The sequence below is a fragment of the Diabrotica virgifera genome, chromosome 6 (genome assembly GCF_917563875.1).
Source record: "Diabrotica virgifera virgifera chromosome 6, PGI_DIABVI_V3a".
Lineage (NCBI taxonomy): Eukaryota > Metazoa > Arthropoda > Insecta > Coleoptera > Chrysomelidae > Diabrotica > Diabrotica virgifera.
Window position 1 is genome coordinate 185,314,801 of NC_065448.1, and position 18,796 is coordinate 185,333,596.

Consider the following 18,796-nt stretch of genomic DNA (forward strand, 5'->3'; position numbering starts at 1 on the left):
ATAAACGACAATGTAATTTGCAATTTACTTTCGTTGTTCTTATTTTGCACAGTATAATATTCGTTGTCGAAGTAGTCCAAAACAGGCGTATGTTCGTGGAATAGGGTATACAACTCTGCCTGTGCTGGATCTGGGGACCTTATACGTACACCATTTTTTTCACTTTTTTATAAGCTATATGTTTTTGCTAAGAATGTTTTTTCCGGTAAAATAAAAACGTCTAAAAACATGTTTTTTTTTAAATGAACATATTCACTCGCAAACAACTCGAAAAGTATTAACTTTTCTCTTACGAAAAGTAGGATTAGTCAGTTTATCCATTTCCGGACTTATTTTGAACGTATATTTTTTCACCCCCGAGAAGGGGTGAAAATCACTCCCATGGCAAAAGCAGGTTGCCGGAATGACACAATATGGAGAAATAAAAATATCAGAAAAGAAATGAAAGGCAGAATTTACAAAACAGTCATCACACCAATAATGACATACGCGGCCAGAAACACGACCCGACACAGAAAGGACAAAAAGATTGCTCGAAACAGCGGAGATGAAAACCCTTCGAAAAATCGATGGTAAGACTCTATGGGACAGAGCTAGAAGTACAGATATACGACGGAGATGCAAGGTGGATAAGGGGTTGCTCACTACGGAGAGCAATGGATTTTATCCTCGCTCCGACCCTAGCTCCCTGGTATTTATATTCGTGAATTCTCGCATTTAAAATAATGTATTTATTTTACATAGCGATCGAAACTATATTATCGATCGCTATGTAAAATAAATACATTATTTTAAATGCGAGAATTCACGAATATAACGAATATAAATACCAGGGAGCAAGGGTCGGAACGAGGATACAATCCATTGCTCTCCGTAGTGAACACAACTTAACATTAATAACTGGGTAAGAAACAGAAGAATAGAATGGAATGACCACATAAGTCGAATGACATCAAATATGGTAGTCAGGACTAGGACAGCGAGAGACGGTTCCCCAATAGGAAGACGATCAGTGGGAAGACCACTAAAACGATGGAACAACAACTTACTTGAGGCACATTAAAAAAACAGACAGGGTCATGTCCATACAAAAAGAAGAAGAAGAAGAGAAGGGCTGAAACTCACCCCCAGGCAAAAGCACACATCGTCACAATATCACCTATTTTGTTTGACATGTTATCTATGTGTATGCCAAATTTCATGTCAATTCAAGCGATTCTGGAGGTCTTGGAGGTTTTGCAATATTTAACCGTGAGTGAATGGACTAAGGATCCAGAACTATCTTTTACCATTATGAAGCGTCGTTAAAATTTATTGTGCCCATAAAAAGCCGACAAATAGAGTAAAAAATTACCTAAAGAACGACTATAATGCGTAAACATTTTGTTATAAATTTGCAAAATAGCAAAGTATTCCGATAGCGTGCCTGTCATAAAATTCAAATTAGAATAGAAAGATTTTTTACCTGTTGTGTTATTTGACAAAGGCTGAAAAGTAAAGGCTCTTCCGCATCTAAGCAAGTACAGCCAAGCGAAATATAGAGAAAGTTATGTGTTTTTTATTTATGTAGATAAACGTATTTTTATTTTTGTGTCTAGTTTTTTAAAGGCACGTTTAAAAGGTGATTTAAAAAAGAAAAGTTTTACTTACTTCTATCGTTTAATAATAACTTGATAACTTGTACATTATTATTTAGCAATCGACGCTTCTATCTTGTATTTATATCTAATATAATCTAGACACCATTATTAACTTACAAGTATGTTTTTTGTGTTTTCAGGGGAGCAAAAAACGTTTTTGAATTTCAGTTTCCGAATAGGTTGGGATACAAATTTCTTCCAAATTACGTTAAGTCGTGTCGTATTTATACATTACATAGGTACTCTTTCGCGGATTATCCTATTTTGATGTGGATTAGGTCACTTTCTCTTCTCTCTATTTTGGTTACAATTTATTGTTAATTTCGTTTGCTGTCTCCATTGATTCCTACTTCTTTAATTTCTTTTTCGTTTTTGTTATTTCCATGATTTTTATTTCATTTTCCACCAACTTGTTCTCGGTCTCCATTTGTTTCTTCATTAGATGTGGATAACTTTTTTATCATTTCCTTTGGCGGCCTTTTGATGAAGTTCATTCATTCCAACTGCTGTGAATTAATTATTCTTCTTCTTCTTCTTTCTGTGTCATCTCCTCTAAGAAGATTGGAAATCATCACGGAAATACGGATCTTCGATGTTACTGCTCTAAATAGCTCAACTAACTGAGTTATATCGATACCACACACTCCAATTATTAAACCATGAGATATGTCTTCTCCCTCGGTTTTCTTTTGCCCTGTATATTTCCAGATTTTATCACTTAAATCAGATTATAACCTTCACCTTTCGCCTTTCATGAGAAGTCCCAAATATTGGAACTTTCTAATTATAGTGGTATTCAGCACTCTCTTTTCTCCCATTCTGTATTCCCATAACATTCATCAGTAGACCCATAATTCGAATGTCTCCAGATTGTCTGTAATATATTTCTTTAGAATCCACGCTTCCGTACCATAATCTAAAACAGAAAAAACATAGCATCCCAATAGGTAGCCATTGTTAGGTCTCTACTACAGAGAACTTTCTTCATTTTGTGGAATACACTTCTTCCTTGTCCCATTTTTGACCAAACTTCTTCCGTGTAGTCATTACTTTCATTAATTAAAGTTCTCAAATATCTATAACTTTGGACTTTCTTTAGTTGCTCACCATGTATTAGACTCAATTGAGGTTGTTGTGACTAGGTGATTACCATAAATTTTAACTTGTTTTGTTTAGGGATAATCGCTTATTTTTGCTTTATTGTTAGGCCTATTGGTTATCCATCCACTACTTTCTTAATTATTTATTCTCAATCAAATTGAACAGGATAGGCAACAGTACACACCCTTGTCTGACACCCCTTGCAATTTATATCTCAATTGATACTTCATTTCCTTCCTTTGAACAGCTTTCTGATTGTTTGGCAAGTTTTGCTTTTTGAGAAACTGGATAACTCAGCTATGTCTAACTTTGTCTAATAAAGCTATGTTGTAATGTAAGAAACATCATGCATCTCTGTATGAGCATGTGTATTTGTGTATGGCAAATAGATATTCCCTCGCTACCATCCATAGTATTTCTAAATCTGAATGGGGTTTCGCTAATATCTTTCTCAAGTATTTTATATATTGCTCGATGTATGACCTTCAGGAATATTTTTAGTGTGTGTCTCATTAAACTGATTATTCGATTATCTTTACAATGTTTTGCATTTGGTTTCATGCAAATGTTTTTCTTTTCTATTAGTTTTATTATCTCTACTGGTATTTGATCGGGACCAGCTGCCTCGTTGCTTTCCTGGCCCGATATAAGTGGCCGAAAGTCTTCTTTCGGTACTAACTCTGATTTTTAATTTAGGAATAGCTCCAGGATATGCCCTTGCCGTCTCTTCAATCTGTTTATAGTGCATAATAAAATTCCTGTTCAGTAACATGCTAAATCTTCTTTTGATGTTTGTTGCCAATTAATTCGTTGTATTTTTTTGAATATTTAGATTTTAGATGATCATATTTTGGGTGCCTTTGCATTTTTCTTTTTACCATTTCAATTCATTTAATTACTCTCGCTGCATATTTTCCTTTCTTTACTCTTTCCTTCAAGACTTGTTAAGATTTCTCTTTTTTTTTGTTCATCACTGTTGCTTCAATTGCTTCTTCTTTTTGTATAGACATGACACTGTCTGTTTTTTCAATGTGCCTCTAGTACTCTAGTAAGTTGTCGTTTTATCGTTTTCGTGGTCTTCCCACTGATCGTCTTCCTATTGGCGAACCGTCTCTCACTGTCCTGACTATACTAATTGTTGTCATTCGGTTTATGTGGTCATTTCATTATATTCTTCTGTTTCTTACCCAGTTATTAATGTTATACACCTTGCATCTCCGTCGTATATCTGTACTAAGCTTTGTCCCATAGAGTTTTACCATCGATTTTTCGAAGGGTTTTCATCTCCGCTGTTTCGAGCAATATTTTTGTCCCCTCTGTGTCGGGTAGTGTTTCTGCCGCGTATGTCATTATTGGTCTGATGACTGTTTTGTAAATTCTGCCTTTCATTTTTTTTCCGATATTTTTATTTCTCCATATTGTGTCATTCAGGCAACCTGCGGCTCTGTTTGCTCTATTCATTTGATCTTCCGCTTCTGTTTCGAGCCTTCCGTAGCTAGATAGTGTGATGCCTAGGTATTTAAACTCCATCACTTGTTCTATTATCTGACCTTCCAGCTCCAATTTACATATTATTGGATCTGCTGTTATAACCATGCATTTTGTCTTTTGTGAGGAAATTAACATGTTGAATTTTCTGGCGATTAGGTATGTTGAATTGGTGTAGCATACGTTGTAAATCATCTTCAATTTGAGAGATTAGTATTGCATCGTCCGCATAGCAGATTATTTTAAGTTGTTTTTCTCCCATTTGGTATCCTTTTTTAGTTCTTACTTTTTTATTATTTCGTCCATGATCAGGTTGAACAATAAAGGACTCAAGGAATCCCCCTGTCTTATCCCATTGCCGGCTTCAATTGGGTCAGTTAATTCATCGTCCACTTTTACTTTTATTGTGTTGTTCTGGTAGATGCTTACGATTGTTTTAATTATTCCTAGACCAAATGGGACGTTTCGATGCCGCCGGTTCATCGCCGGCCGTTTCGATGCCGCCGGTTCATCGCCAGTCCATTTCATCGCCGTCATATCTCGCATTTCTTAGAATTCCTAATTAATACTAAAAATAACTAATAATTGTAACTGTCGAAAATTCGGAAATATATCAGATAGCGATTAATTGACTGGCGATGAATCGGCCGGCATCGGCATCGAAGTGGCGGCATCGAAACGGCGGCGATGAAACGTCCTAGACCCAGGTACCTCTCTCGAGTATAACAAATGGATAACGTCCTTTAATGTGACCCTGTCAAATGCTTTAATTGCATAGGTGATAAATGGCGATACTAGTGTTTTGTATATTCTTGTTTTTGTCTTTTTGATTTGTGTTTTTAAGCACCTTTATACTTCCTTTGTAACTTTTATTAATAAATTGTTCTTACAATTTCTCTTGCATTTTTCCAATTTTTACTTTAGCATAGTTCTTAGCTTCCAAGTTGTTTCCAAAAACCAAATAGCGTTGGTGTTTTATCCTTAGATAAATGAAACAGGTTTCATCACTTTTTATCACGACAAAACGAATATCCACAGGTAAGCTGCAATTTTTGAGCACTAATATAATCAGTAGGTCATCTGTAATTTAATCCTAATTAAATTTAAAATTAATTTACTTTAAAACACGTTCAAAAGTGTCTTGACCTTCATACTTCATAGAAAATATTCCAAAAATTTATTTTGGTTCATAAATATTTGTACATACATCTCAAAATTTAAGTAGCAACCTCTCGTGCCTTTTCGTTCAACTCAAATAAAGACCAAATGCCGACAAAGGGAATATGACTAATAAAGTATGCAAAACTTTCGTTGATACCAATTTGGAAAATATTAGACTACTGCTAAACCTATCTATTGTAAAATTCGGGTTATATTTTAAAGAGAAATTTTTTACCTGTTTGTGTCTTTATATTGTTTGAAAAGACCGAAAAGCTGTGGCAAAATCATTCAATAATACTTTCTACTTAAACAAATAGTTTAATATTTATTTATGATATGAGTGTTAAAAGTACACGTTTAAGGCACGCATGTGAAAGTTTGCAGAATGAGCGAAGAGAATTCTGCAATTCACATGAGTGCCTTAAAAAATGTACTTTATCTATTCTATGTCATATTATGTATAAGTTTTTAGTTTGTGAAAACTGTCATTATAGATAGCAGTGCGTGAAGGGTTTAAAGTGTGCGTGAAGTAACAATGTATTTTAAATGGGATTTACTTTTTCGCACACTTTCAATGGGTTTTTTGGCACACTTTCATATAATCAAATATCCTAAACTTTCGCGTTGTCATGGTGATGACATTATGAGCAATGACTTATAACAAAATTTTTGACAGTTTTGTGGTTTGAAAGGAGTTATGATTTTTAAATGTCAAAGTTCTAAAAATTGTAGAATAGAAATGAATTCCAGTGACGAAGAGTTAGAGTTGTTTTATTTGTTTATCGCAGATAAAAATTTTATAAAAATTTTTATCTACGATAAACAAATAAAACAACTGTAACTCTTCGTCACTGGAATTCATTTCTATTCTACAATTTTTAGAACTTTGACATTTAAAAATCCTAACTCAAGTAACTCAAGTCAATTTCAAGTAAAAGTTTTTGTAGATATTGTCCTGTAATAATTTAGAATGAATAAATTATAATTGTTCATATATAAGACGTTTGTAGAAAGAAATATTGTATGATGTACGTGTTAAAATAGTTATTTATGAAACAGTTCGTGAAGTATGCTTTTTGCGAACGCACGCGATTTTTAGAGCACGAGCGACAACGGAGCGATACAATATTTAATATTGTATCGCTCCGTTGTCGCTCGTGCGTATGAACTGTTTCATAAATAACTACTTTAACACGTATATCATACAATATTTTTTTCTACAAACGTCTTATATATGAACAATTATAATTTATTCATTCTAAATTATTACAGGACAATATCTACAAAAACTTTTACTTGAAATTGACTGACATTCTCTTTTTATATTTTTCTTGACATTACATCAAAACTGCCTATACTGACAATACGTAAATCATAACAACTATAGAATAACATCTTACTTTTATTGTTGTATATTCTAACAAATAGTTTTTTTTCTACAAACGTGTTAAAAATGCAATAATACAGTTTAAATTATATTTTAAAAAACCTTTTAAACCACCTTTTTCAAATTGCGCAATAATATTAATGTTAATAAATGAAATATAAATATTTTAACGTTTCACAATTTGACAATTCACTTTTAAATGCAGTGCCTTAAAAATTTTAAAGCCCTAGTGCCTTAAAGTAGTATTTAGCAAGAGTGCTAAAATAGTATATTTTGCAAAAAGTGCAGAAAGATACTAATTTCTCACGAGTTTAAAAAGTTGCGGTACGAGCGCAAGCGAGTGCCGCAATTCAAACGAGTGAGAAATTAACTTTCTGCACGTGCTACACACTATACTTTTTCTACAAGTACAGTTTTATCTAAAAATAAAAATCACAATTTCCAAACGAAGATTAATTATAATACCTATGTGATAAATTTTAAACTGTATTTAATTAGTACTAATCAATTTATATTCCTTATACCTAAACAAATTGCACAGAAATCAGTTAAAAAATTATTGCAATGCCTTAATTTGTTTAAATTTAAACTAAAAAAAAAAAAAGAAAAAACAGTAAAATCCTGTATAAAAGGTATATTTAAAAACCCTCAAAAGGGCCACATCAAAATCACATAACAAGTTATCGACTGGTTTACCAGTCATCATCAGTGCTTACGTGCAATGTACATGCTAACCACCAAGATAGTATTATACAAAAATATGTGGGTCAAAGCCCAGTAAAAGTAGTCCGTCAAGGAAACATTGGTTTCAAATGCTACCTTAAGCCTGGATGTTTAAAATATTTTCTAATTTGCCCTAGGTAACATCTGAGATGTAAATATGACTTGTTCACATGTTGGAAGTAAGACGGCAAGTGACAATGAAATGGTTGGGAACCTCGGAACGATGACAAGACCAAGTCTACCCACATATTTTTGTATAATACTATCTTGGTGGTTAGCATGTACATTGCACGTAAGCACTGATGATGACTGGTAAACCAGTCGAAAACTAGTTATGTGATTTTGATGTGGCCCTTTTGAGGGTTTTTTAAATATACCTTTTATACAGGATTTTACTGTTTTTTTTTGTATTACATGGCATACAGCCAACTACAGGAAAACTTTTTCCTTGTGGAATTTTTTCAATTTAAACTATTTTAAAAAATGATTACACATTATTGACGTTATATTTATGCAGTCACAGATTTTCACAAAACCTACTTCATTCGACGTCTCTTGCAGAGGTTGCTAAATCCTTATTGGTTATTTTTAATAATTATAAAATGTTTAATAAGAATAAAATTGTAAAATAAAACAGTTGTAACATCCATAATTTAATTTCTATTCTATAGTTAAATATAATAATTGACTTAGGTTATTTGTCTAACCTTTAACCACGGATGTAAACAAAATATAACGTTACTCAGAATGAGGTAGTCAACTGTGCAGAAAAGAACTTTGCGGCACAGAAACGTCACTTTTCTGCACACTAATATCAAATATCTTATACTTTGAGAAAATATCAAGTTTGCTAACATAAAACTATGCAGAAAAGTGCATTTTGAATAGTGGTTGTGGAAAAATTGAATTTTTCTGCGGCCGTGCTAAAAGAGCCACTTTCACGCACGCATTTCGTTTCCGAAAGTTGCACTTTCCCGCACGGCGTGCGTGAAAGTAAAATACCTTGTAATATGGCATTATAATATATTATAATACATGCAATAAACTAATATTTAGATATTATTTACTAATTTATTTCAAATTTATCTTATTGTTTTCTTGTTTTAATGAAATTAGCGCGATAATTCGATGAAATAAAATTATTTTGACATAATATTTAAAAGTCAGATCAGTAGAAAATTACAATGGTTTTGAATTGTCGTCATGGAAACCAATATCGTCGTCGTGGTAACCCATTACATATTATATTGAAAGTTAGGTTTTGACAACCTTGCCAAAGAATTAATTTATGTATTTTCACTTCTAAATAAAAATTGATATAACTCTATTTTTTGTGGCTTTTTTCCAAACGTACGGCCCTAGAAAAAATATTGTTCCTAATTCATGCGGAAAGTGTCTTCCCCGCACTCGACTGCTTGCCCGAACTCCGCTATCGCGTCGTTCGGGTCAACGGCAGTCTCGTGCGTGAAAGTACCACTTTCCGCACTAGTTAGGAAAATAACTATTTTAACACGGTTGTAGAAAAAAATATTATATTATAATATGATATATACTTACAGCAGATGCGTTTAAAAAAATTAGGTCAGAGGTGACATATAGTCCGTCCGCTATAACTTTTCCCATGCGGTACGATTCATTTTCAATCAAATTAAGTCAAAACAGAAAGTGAAACGTACGCCGATGTGTGTAGTATATAGTATCATCCTCCTCAGTCGTTTTCTCATTCTTGATCCGTCCATCGAGTAGGTGAGCGACCTCTACTTCTGCGCCCTTCAACGTTTCCCGAAATTATAAGTCTCTTAAGATTATCATCACTTCTTCTTGCAATATGGCTGAAAAATTTTAAGACGGTGGAGAGGCAAATAGAGGAAAGTCGAGTCTGAATATTAAGCTCTTGGAGGATTGAGTGATTTGTTCTGTGTTCCGTCCATGAGATCCGAAGCATTCTTCTCCAGCACCACATTTCAAAGGCGTCAATCATTTTTCTGTCGTCCGATTTCATTGTCCATGTTTCGGATCCGTAATTAAATATGTGAAAAATTAAGGCACGTACTAATCTTATTTTGGTGTTCTTCGACAAGGAGCGATCTTTCCAGATTTTCGATAATCGACTCATAGCGTTTTTGGCCATGCCTATTCTCCTACGTATTTCTGTTTCACAAGATCCTGTATTACTGATGTAGGATCCTAGATAATTGAACTCGTTAACCATTTCAAACTGGTCTAAGGCTCCTGTTGTTTGAAGTGAATTTGAATAAAGTATATAGTATACAGTATACAAAATGTAAATACACATCGACGTTCGTTTCAATTTATGTTTTGACTTAATTTGATGAAAATTAATCGTACCGCATGGGAAAAGTTATAGCGGACGGACAATATGCATAAACTACATCACTCATTGCATATGTAAAAAATAAAAACCATTCAACTAATCATCATCGTTATGGAACCATTACGGAAGTTCCACTACATTTTTACCTCCATGTGAGGGATTGGTTAAACCAAAATCATCCCGGCAACCGGCAAGTGGATACAAAACACAGCTAATATAATAAATATAAAAGAATACATATTTCATCAAGTGCGACAAAAATTAAAAAAAAATACTTGACTAACATCGCTTGAATGTTGATGATTATGGTTTGATTAAATATAAATGTGTCTATACTTTACTTGTACATTTTTATATTATTCTAAAAAGTTTTTCTGTTAAACATAATATGGTAGGGGAGCCCAAGCGGGGATTTTTGCAGCTACTCGAGCGCTTCAGAAAATCACATGGGGAGAAACCTACCATACCCTGTAAATGTATACCTACCATATATTGGATTTTAATACAGGGGAGTTCGTTAAAGGGGATCCGAAAGAAAACCTATCCTTAGAAAAACTCGAAATCATCAGATTAAGCTAAGGTAAGTTAAGTACATGCACAACAGTGTTTATTTAAAAATCTGACAGTTTGAGCAACGAAATGGGTGAGTCACAAAGTTTCACAAGAAAAAAGCGATTATTTAGAGAAATAAACGTCAGATAGAAAAACTAAAAAATTCGTGTTAACTCGCTAAAATTCGGGTGGGGGGTTAATTTAAAATTTTAAATAGGAACGCCGCAATATTTCGCGAAATGAACATCAGATCGAAAAACTGCAAAATACACATATTCAATATTTTTGAAAAATCTATCGAATGACACCAAACACGACGCCTCACGGAGGTGGGGTGGGGGTTACTTTAAAATCTTAAATAGGAGCCCCCATTTTTTATTGCAGATTTGGATTCTCTACTTAAAAACAAGTAACTTTTATTCGAGACAATTTTTCGAGTTATGGATATAGATGACGCTATAATCGGAAAAAACGATTGTTTGAAATGAAAAATTAAATTAAAAAATAGAAAGTCCCCACTTAAATGGAAAAGTTTCCTTAACTTTTTTTGGTCTTAGGACCTAATCTTCACAACCCAATAGGTCCCCGTAACGCTCGAGTAACTGCAAATTTAGCATACTTTCCTCCACTACTAATACGGGCATATGAAAACTTTAAAGAGAACCAATTTTAAACAACGATTAATTAACAATAGAGATAGAATACCTATTTACCTGATCTTTTTTTGAACATATTTAAGGGGTATACTGTATACTGTTGTTTATTATATTAGCGCTAAAAAGTGACAACGTAAGTTAAAAATTTACGTGATTCGGCATTTATTTCTAATCGGCTGCATTTTTTAAAAAATATTAAGGCTGGACCCTTTTCAAATAAACACAGAGTATATGGAATGGCAACGCTTGAGCTTGTTGGATATTTTGGCCGTTAAATTTACAGCAGGTACAAAGTCGTCCACTTTTACAATATTTTTGAATAGCTCTTCCGCTTTTCCCCAATCATCTTTAATTTTTCTGATATAAGTTTTACCCTTCCTGATTAATTTTTTATAATCGTTACTGACACATCTCCATCACGTTAATGTGGTAGAACTTCAACAATATAACTTTTTACTCCAACTTATTTTACTGAGTTAGTAAAGAAATCCGCATATACAGGGTGGTTCATCTTATTCGCCTCGGTCTCTGTACAGAAAACCATTTGATATTTTAAAAAAATTTCTTCACAGAAATATACAGGGCCTTTAATACTACAACCTAAAAATAATGTGAATTATACAGGGTGTTCCAAAAAAGAGTGGTATATCAAAGTTATATTTTTTCTTATGGAATGCCCTATATCTGATGACATTATTGAATTGACCTTAAAAAAAAAAGCTAAACTTTCATAAGGGTTCCTTATACCTAAATACAGGGTGTTTTGATTTATTTCGATTTTTATAAAAATGTAAGGTTTGAGAAAAAAATAAATATCTACGAATCTAAGAAGCAGTAACAAATTCTTTCTTGGATCTTAATAATAGACTATTTAGCATACTTAAACAGATGCTTATTGCAACAAAATTTCTTACAGGGTGGTCAAAATATGATATTGTTCTATTAACAAATTCAAGCTGTAATAACTTACTTATTTTAAATGGAACACCCTGTATCTTACTAGTCTATCGCGTAGAAAATTTACTTAGCTTTCAATTTGTACTAGGGTTTCCTATACCTATCTTTTTACAGGGTGGTCAAAATATTAGATTTTTCTATTAACAAATTCAAGCTGTAATAACTTACTTATTTTAAATGGAACACCCTGTATCTTACTAGTCTATCGAGTAGAAAATTTACTTAGCTTTCAATTCTTATTAGGGTTTCCTATACCTATCTCCCTTCATTTTTTAAATATTTAAAGATTTCCTAATTTGTAAGCTTTAAAAATTAGAATTAAGTACCTATGTCGTGGTTATGTACAACACATCACCAACACCGGCAATATACTTAAATATCTTAGTCAAGATAGTTTCATTAATAAAATTCACATTTTTATCATTAAATCACACAGATTGTTCTTATTTTAAATGACATACTCGATATTATATTCTTTATAATGGAAGATATTTATAATCTCTTCAATTCCATGTTAACATTCTCAATACACATGTTATTCTGTAGATATAAATTCCCATGTTATTCTGTAAATACCCATTTTTACATATTTTTGTACAATAGGCTCGTTTTCGTCAAAGTAGCCATTGCATTTAATTGTTTGTAATTGCGATTTAAAGATTCAAACAAAAAGTGGCGTTCTTAAATTTACTTAATAACCGTTGGGTTAAGATATGGAAAATACTTATACGGAATGAAAATAATTTAAATATCTTCCAGAATACGGCATCTAATATAGGGTATGCAGTTTAAAATAAACGTATTATTCAATTTCACATGTAGGCCAAAATCAACTAAAATAATACAACACTCTGTGTGACTACATGATAACACTGAAAATTTCATTAACGACAGTATCCTGTCTAAGTATATTGCCGGTGTTGGTGAAGTGTTGCACATAAACACGACATAGGTACTTATGTAATTCTAATTTTTAAAGCTTGCAAATTAGGAAATCTTTAAATATTTAAAAAATGAAGGGAGATAGGTATAGGAAACCCTAATAAGAATTGAAAGCTAAGGAAATTTTCTACTCGATAGACTAGTAAGATACAGGGTGTTCCATTTAAAATAAGTAAGTTATTACAGCTTGAATTTGTTAATAGAACAATCTAATATTTTGACCGTCCTGTAAAAAGATAGGTATAGGAAACCCTAGTACAAATTGAAAGCTAAGTAAATTTTCTATGCAATAGACTAGTAAGATACAGGGTGTTCCATTTAAAATAAGTAAGTTATTACAGCTTGAATTTGTTAATATAACAATCTCATATTTTGACCACCCTGTAAGAAATTTTGTTGCAATAAGCATCTGTTTAAGTATGCTAAATAGTGTTTTATTAAGATCCAAGAAAGAATTTGTTACTGCTTCTTAGATTGGTAGATATTTATTCTTTTCTAAAACCTTACATTTTTATAAAAATCGAAATAAATCAAAACACCCTGTATTTAGGTATAGGGAACCCTTATGAAAGTATAGCTTATTTTTTAAGGTCAGTTCAATAATGTCATCAGATATAGGGCATTCCATAAGAAAAAATATAACTTTGATATACCACTCTTTTTTGGAACACCCTGTATAATTCACATTATTTTTAGATTGTAGTATTAAAGGCTCTGTATATTTCTGTGAAGAAATTTTTTTAAAATATCAAGTGGTTTTCCGTACAGAGACCGAGGCGAATAAGATGAACCACCCTGTATAATTATATTCCGCAAAAAAACTGTACAACCATCTCCCTCTACAACTTAAATCTGCAACATCTTTCTCTAAATTCCGTAAAATGACAAAAGCCTACCTATCTGAAAGACCATATTATTCAGTAGAAGAATTTCTTAATTAATAGGGAGTTTTTGTGCACACAAATACGTAAACGTAACGTATCATTTTGACATATACGCTTGCGCATTAATGGTTTAACTCCCGTATCTCGATACGTATTACCTAAAGTTACGCTCTGATACGTACGTGAGAACGCATCCCTATCGAGACGAAAGTCACCGAATACACACGAGGATCTTGCCCGATTACCTACCAAATGAACATTTCATTGATTTCATCAGCGTACTACCCGTTTATAAACATTTTAAGGTTATATTGGTTATTGGTTTAGTCTATTTGAGTAAAATTATTCTGTGTTTGTAATTGGAAATTGGAAGTTCATAATAGATTTAAAATTTTATTGTTTTTAAGTTGTCTATTAATAAAGCAAAACAAACAAATATTGTATTAATTTAGGAAATACAGTGATCACCACAATTAATAACTAGATAAAAAAAATGACCTAGTTTCAGTAAAATTTTCACTAGTAATACCACTAGAGGTTAAATTATTTCCGGAAATTTTTTTGAGATCATGAATATTTTGAAAATTTCCCGAGTCGCAGACGAGGGAAATTTTCTAAAAATATTCATGATCAAAAAAAAATTTCCGGATATTAATTTGACTTCGCGTGGTATTCGGTAAGAAAATTCCACACCAAATTTGCATTTGAAAATCCAAAGCTGCATGAACAGATTAATAGCGCGCCATAGCTTTGTCAGCAATTATTTAGGCTTTCAAATTCGTAATTTCTACTCATTGTAGTTGCATGGGAATACCATTTCAAGATAGAAAATAGTATATTCTTCAATTTTACATAAGTTTTGAGTAACTACAAGTGATAGAAAATGAATCAAAACTAAATTATGTAAACAAATAAAAACCAGTCTGTCAAAAATGTTCTGTTATTGTAAACGTCAAAAAATTTCCACTATAATTCGCTGTTGGGTACCCCACGAGCAAAAAATTTCCGATAAAATACCTCCGTTGCCATGGTGATCTGTCAAAATAACGTATTTTGATTGGTTCAAAATTACAGGTGTGGAATTTTCAAATAAATATTACCGAAAAGATAAAAAAGATAAATATTACCAAATTATTTACATTATACTGGAATTCTGATGTAGGTACAATAATTTACAACTAAAAAGTAGGTATAAACAAAAATAAAAAAATTTTAACCTAAGGAAAAATAATATTTTTATATTTAAATAGAAGCAATTAAAACCATACAATTTCATCATTCATTTACTTATCTTTTTTTACATTTGTATATTAAATTGTATATTGTGTGAACATTGTTTTATTTTTTTAATGTCAACGGAATTTAAAAATGACTTTACGATTTGCTTTACGTTACGTTAAGGCAGTTACAAAAACTACCTATTTTAACATTATTCATCCTCTACGACACGTTAGTTGCTTTACGTATACGGAGATGCGTTACGTTACGTAGCAACAAAAACTCCCTACTAACTAAGAAATTACAGTACCCTTTGTACAAGTAGTTTTTTTATCTATATTTGGGTGTCACATGCAGCAGCCTAACTTTTAAACTTATTAGTTACTTACTAAGGTAGGAATGTCAAATAAACGTCAAATTGAAAGGCAGTTTATTTAGAAGTTCTCCTAAAAATTATTAATTTTTAAGGTTTTTTCTTAACTTTTTGAGTATTACGAGTAGTATAAAGAAGTACTAAACCAGTGATCTGTAAGAAAGTGTGAAATTTAGCGCCTAGAAGTTAAATTTCAGAAAACAAATAATATGGAAGGTATACCACCCGAACCTCCAGATAAAGGTAAATTTTATGTAGAAATGGAAGGAGATGGGATGATGGAATATGAGGAATTAAATAAAAATAACAATAGAGTAAATAATAAGGTAACAAACAAACAAAACCAAACAAGTAGTACTATTGAGGTAAGTAACAAATTTAGTTGCAATAACGATGAAAATTTGACAAATTTAAATCAAACAGATAAGTCAGGTAAGCAAAATTTAAATAAAGTAATAAATTTAAGATTAAAACATAGATATCAATTTGGAGATAATGCACCTTATATAGTACACATAGAAAATAAAAACGGTAACATTGGTCGATTACACAGGATCGGCACGGCCCGTTTGATTTTAAGTGCAGTACCTGAAATTGAAAATAATATCACACAAATTACAGTAGTTGGTAGAAATAAAATCAAGGTAGAACTAAATAATTTTGCTAGTGCTAATAAATTAATTGATTCTCAAATTCTTAAAAGCAAAGAGTATGAGGCATATATTCCAACGTTTTTTACTCAAAAGAAAGGTGTTATAAAATTGGTAGATAAAGAGATAGAAGATAATGATTTATTATCATTAATTAAACCTAGATTTGGAATTAAATTCGAAGTATTACATGTAAAAAGAATTATGCGGAAAGTGATTCAAGATAATGGTAATACTAATTATGTAAAAACAGGAACCGTAATTGTCACTTTTAAAGGTCAGTCTATACCAAAAAATGTAATAATAGAAAAAATGATATACGAGGTGGAAAATTATACACCCAGAATAATCCAATGTTTAAAGTGTTTGAGATTTGGGCATATAAGTGCCCAATGTAGAGGAAAAGATAGGTGTGAAAGATGTGGCGAAGAACACAACAAATCTAATTGTTCCAATCCGAATAATTTACTTTGTGTATTGTGCAAAGGAAAACACAGCGCTACTGACAAGGGAGCAGATTGTACAGAAAGACAAAAACAGGAATATATTAAAAAAATTATGAATAATGAAAATATAACATATTATGAAGCTAATAATAAATATAAAAAATGTTATTCAACAGTAAGTAAAGACCAAGAAAATACTTCAAATAAATATACAATATCTAAACGAAAAAGATCAAGTAGTATTGATTCTAGTAGTGTAGATAAAGAAACAATGGAGGCACGCAGAAAAATTTTGCAAACACCAAGAATACAAAGTCAGCCTTGTTATAATTTTAATAATCCCATTTATTCTAACACAACACAAACACAAAACGATAATCAAAATAATATAGGAGAAATAATAGTAAACTTTATTTCAGCAACATTAAATCAAATTAATCACAATTTAGATAAAAAAACGTTGGAATTATTAAAAAACAATATTTCACAATTATTATTACCTCGTGATGGCTAACGTTTCATTTCTTCAATGGAATGCGAGATCAATTAAAACAAATAAGGGTTATTTAGAAAAATTCTTGTATGACAATAAAATAGATATAGGATTAATATCAGAAACTTGGTTAAAAAAAAGTAATTTTATTAACTTTACTGGTTATAATGTCTTTAGGAATGATAGAGATGATGGATATGGTGGAGTAGCCATCCTTTTGAAAAAATTAATAAAATTTTACAACAGTCCTACTTTTCACCAAATTAATGACATAATGTGCAATAGCATATCAATTAAAATTCAATCCGGAAAAAAGTTAAACATTTATTCAATATACGTAAAACCAAATCTTAAAATCACTCTAAATGAATGGAAAAAGTTTTTTAATAGTCTAGAGAAGCCTTTTATAATTGGTGGTGATTTTAATAGCCACAATTATGTTTGGGGTTGTAGTACTGTAGATACTATAGGAAAAAATCTGTTAGAAGCTATTGAGGACTGTAATCTTGTAATTTTAAATAATGGTAAAGAAACTTTGATGCGTAGACCGAATAGCAATAATAAATCTGCAATAGATCTTACAATATGCTCAGCAAATATTAGTCATTTTTTCGATTGGGATGTTGTGGACGAGACATTAGGATCAAATCATTTTGCTATTATTATTAAGTCAAATATTAATGTTAATAAAGCGGAATGTGTAAATACAAAATTCCAATGGAACATAAATAAAGCGGATTGGTCTCTTTTCTCTTCTATCACTGATAATTTCATGGAAATAGATAATAATTTAAATTACCAACAATTTTTAAATAAATTAAACGAATATTGTAAGATATGTATACCGGAGAAGAGAACAGGGACTAATCCACGATTTAGAAAAACTTGGTGGAATGACAATTGTAAAAAGGTAATAGAAGAACAAAAACTAGCTTTACGCAAGTATAAACTACAGTCTAATATACAAAATTATATAAATTATAATAAATGTGTAGCGAAAACCAAAAAAGTTGTATTAGAGAGTAAGCGTAATGCATGGAGAAATTTTTGTAAAACTTTAAACAAAAATACACCAATTAAAGATATGTGGAATCAAGCCAAACGATTACAAAACATTTTTAAACCACAAGTAAATCCAGTAACTAAAGGAGAATGGGTTGAGGAGTTTTTAAGAAAATTATGTCCAGATAATATATTTTCAAAAATTAATGTAATGGAAAGAAAAAACTCTATGCATCCACTTTCAATTCCATTTAGTTTCTGTGAATTAGAAATAAGCCTTAAGAATAAGAAAAATACTTCTCCAGGTATAGATAATGTACATTATATTATGTTGGCCAATTTACATCAAAAAGGGAAAGAAACACTATTAAATTTTTTTAATCAAATATGGTTATCAGAAGATATTCCAGATAACTGGAGAGAGTACCGGGTGATTCCTATTCTCAAAACAAATCGGAATCCTGATTCAGCAGAATCTTATAGAGGTATTTCATTGAGCTCCTGCATAACAAAAACACTGGAAAGAATGATAAAACTTAGGCTCGAAAGTTGGCTAGAAAAAAACAATAAATTATCACAAACACAATTTGGATTTCGAAAAAATCATTCTACTGTGGAAGCTGTGAGTCATTTGGTAACAGATATAAATTTAGCGTTTACGAAAAATTCTTCAGTAATCGCTCTTTTATTAGATGTTGAAGCAGCATACGACAACGTTAATTTAAATATACTATATAACAAAATGATACAAATAGGTCTGCCAGAATGCTTCTGTCAAAAAATAATAA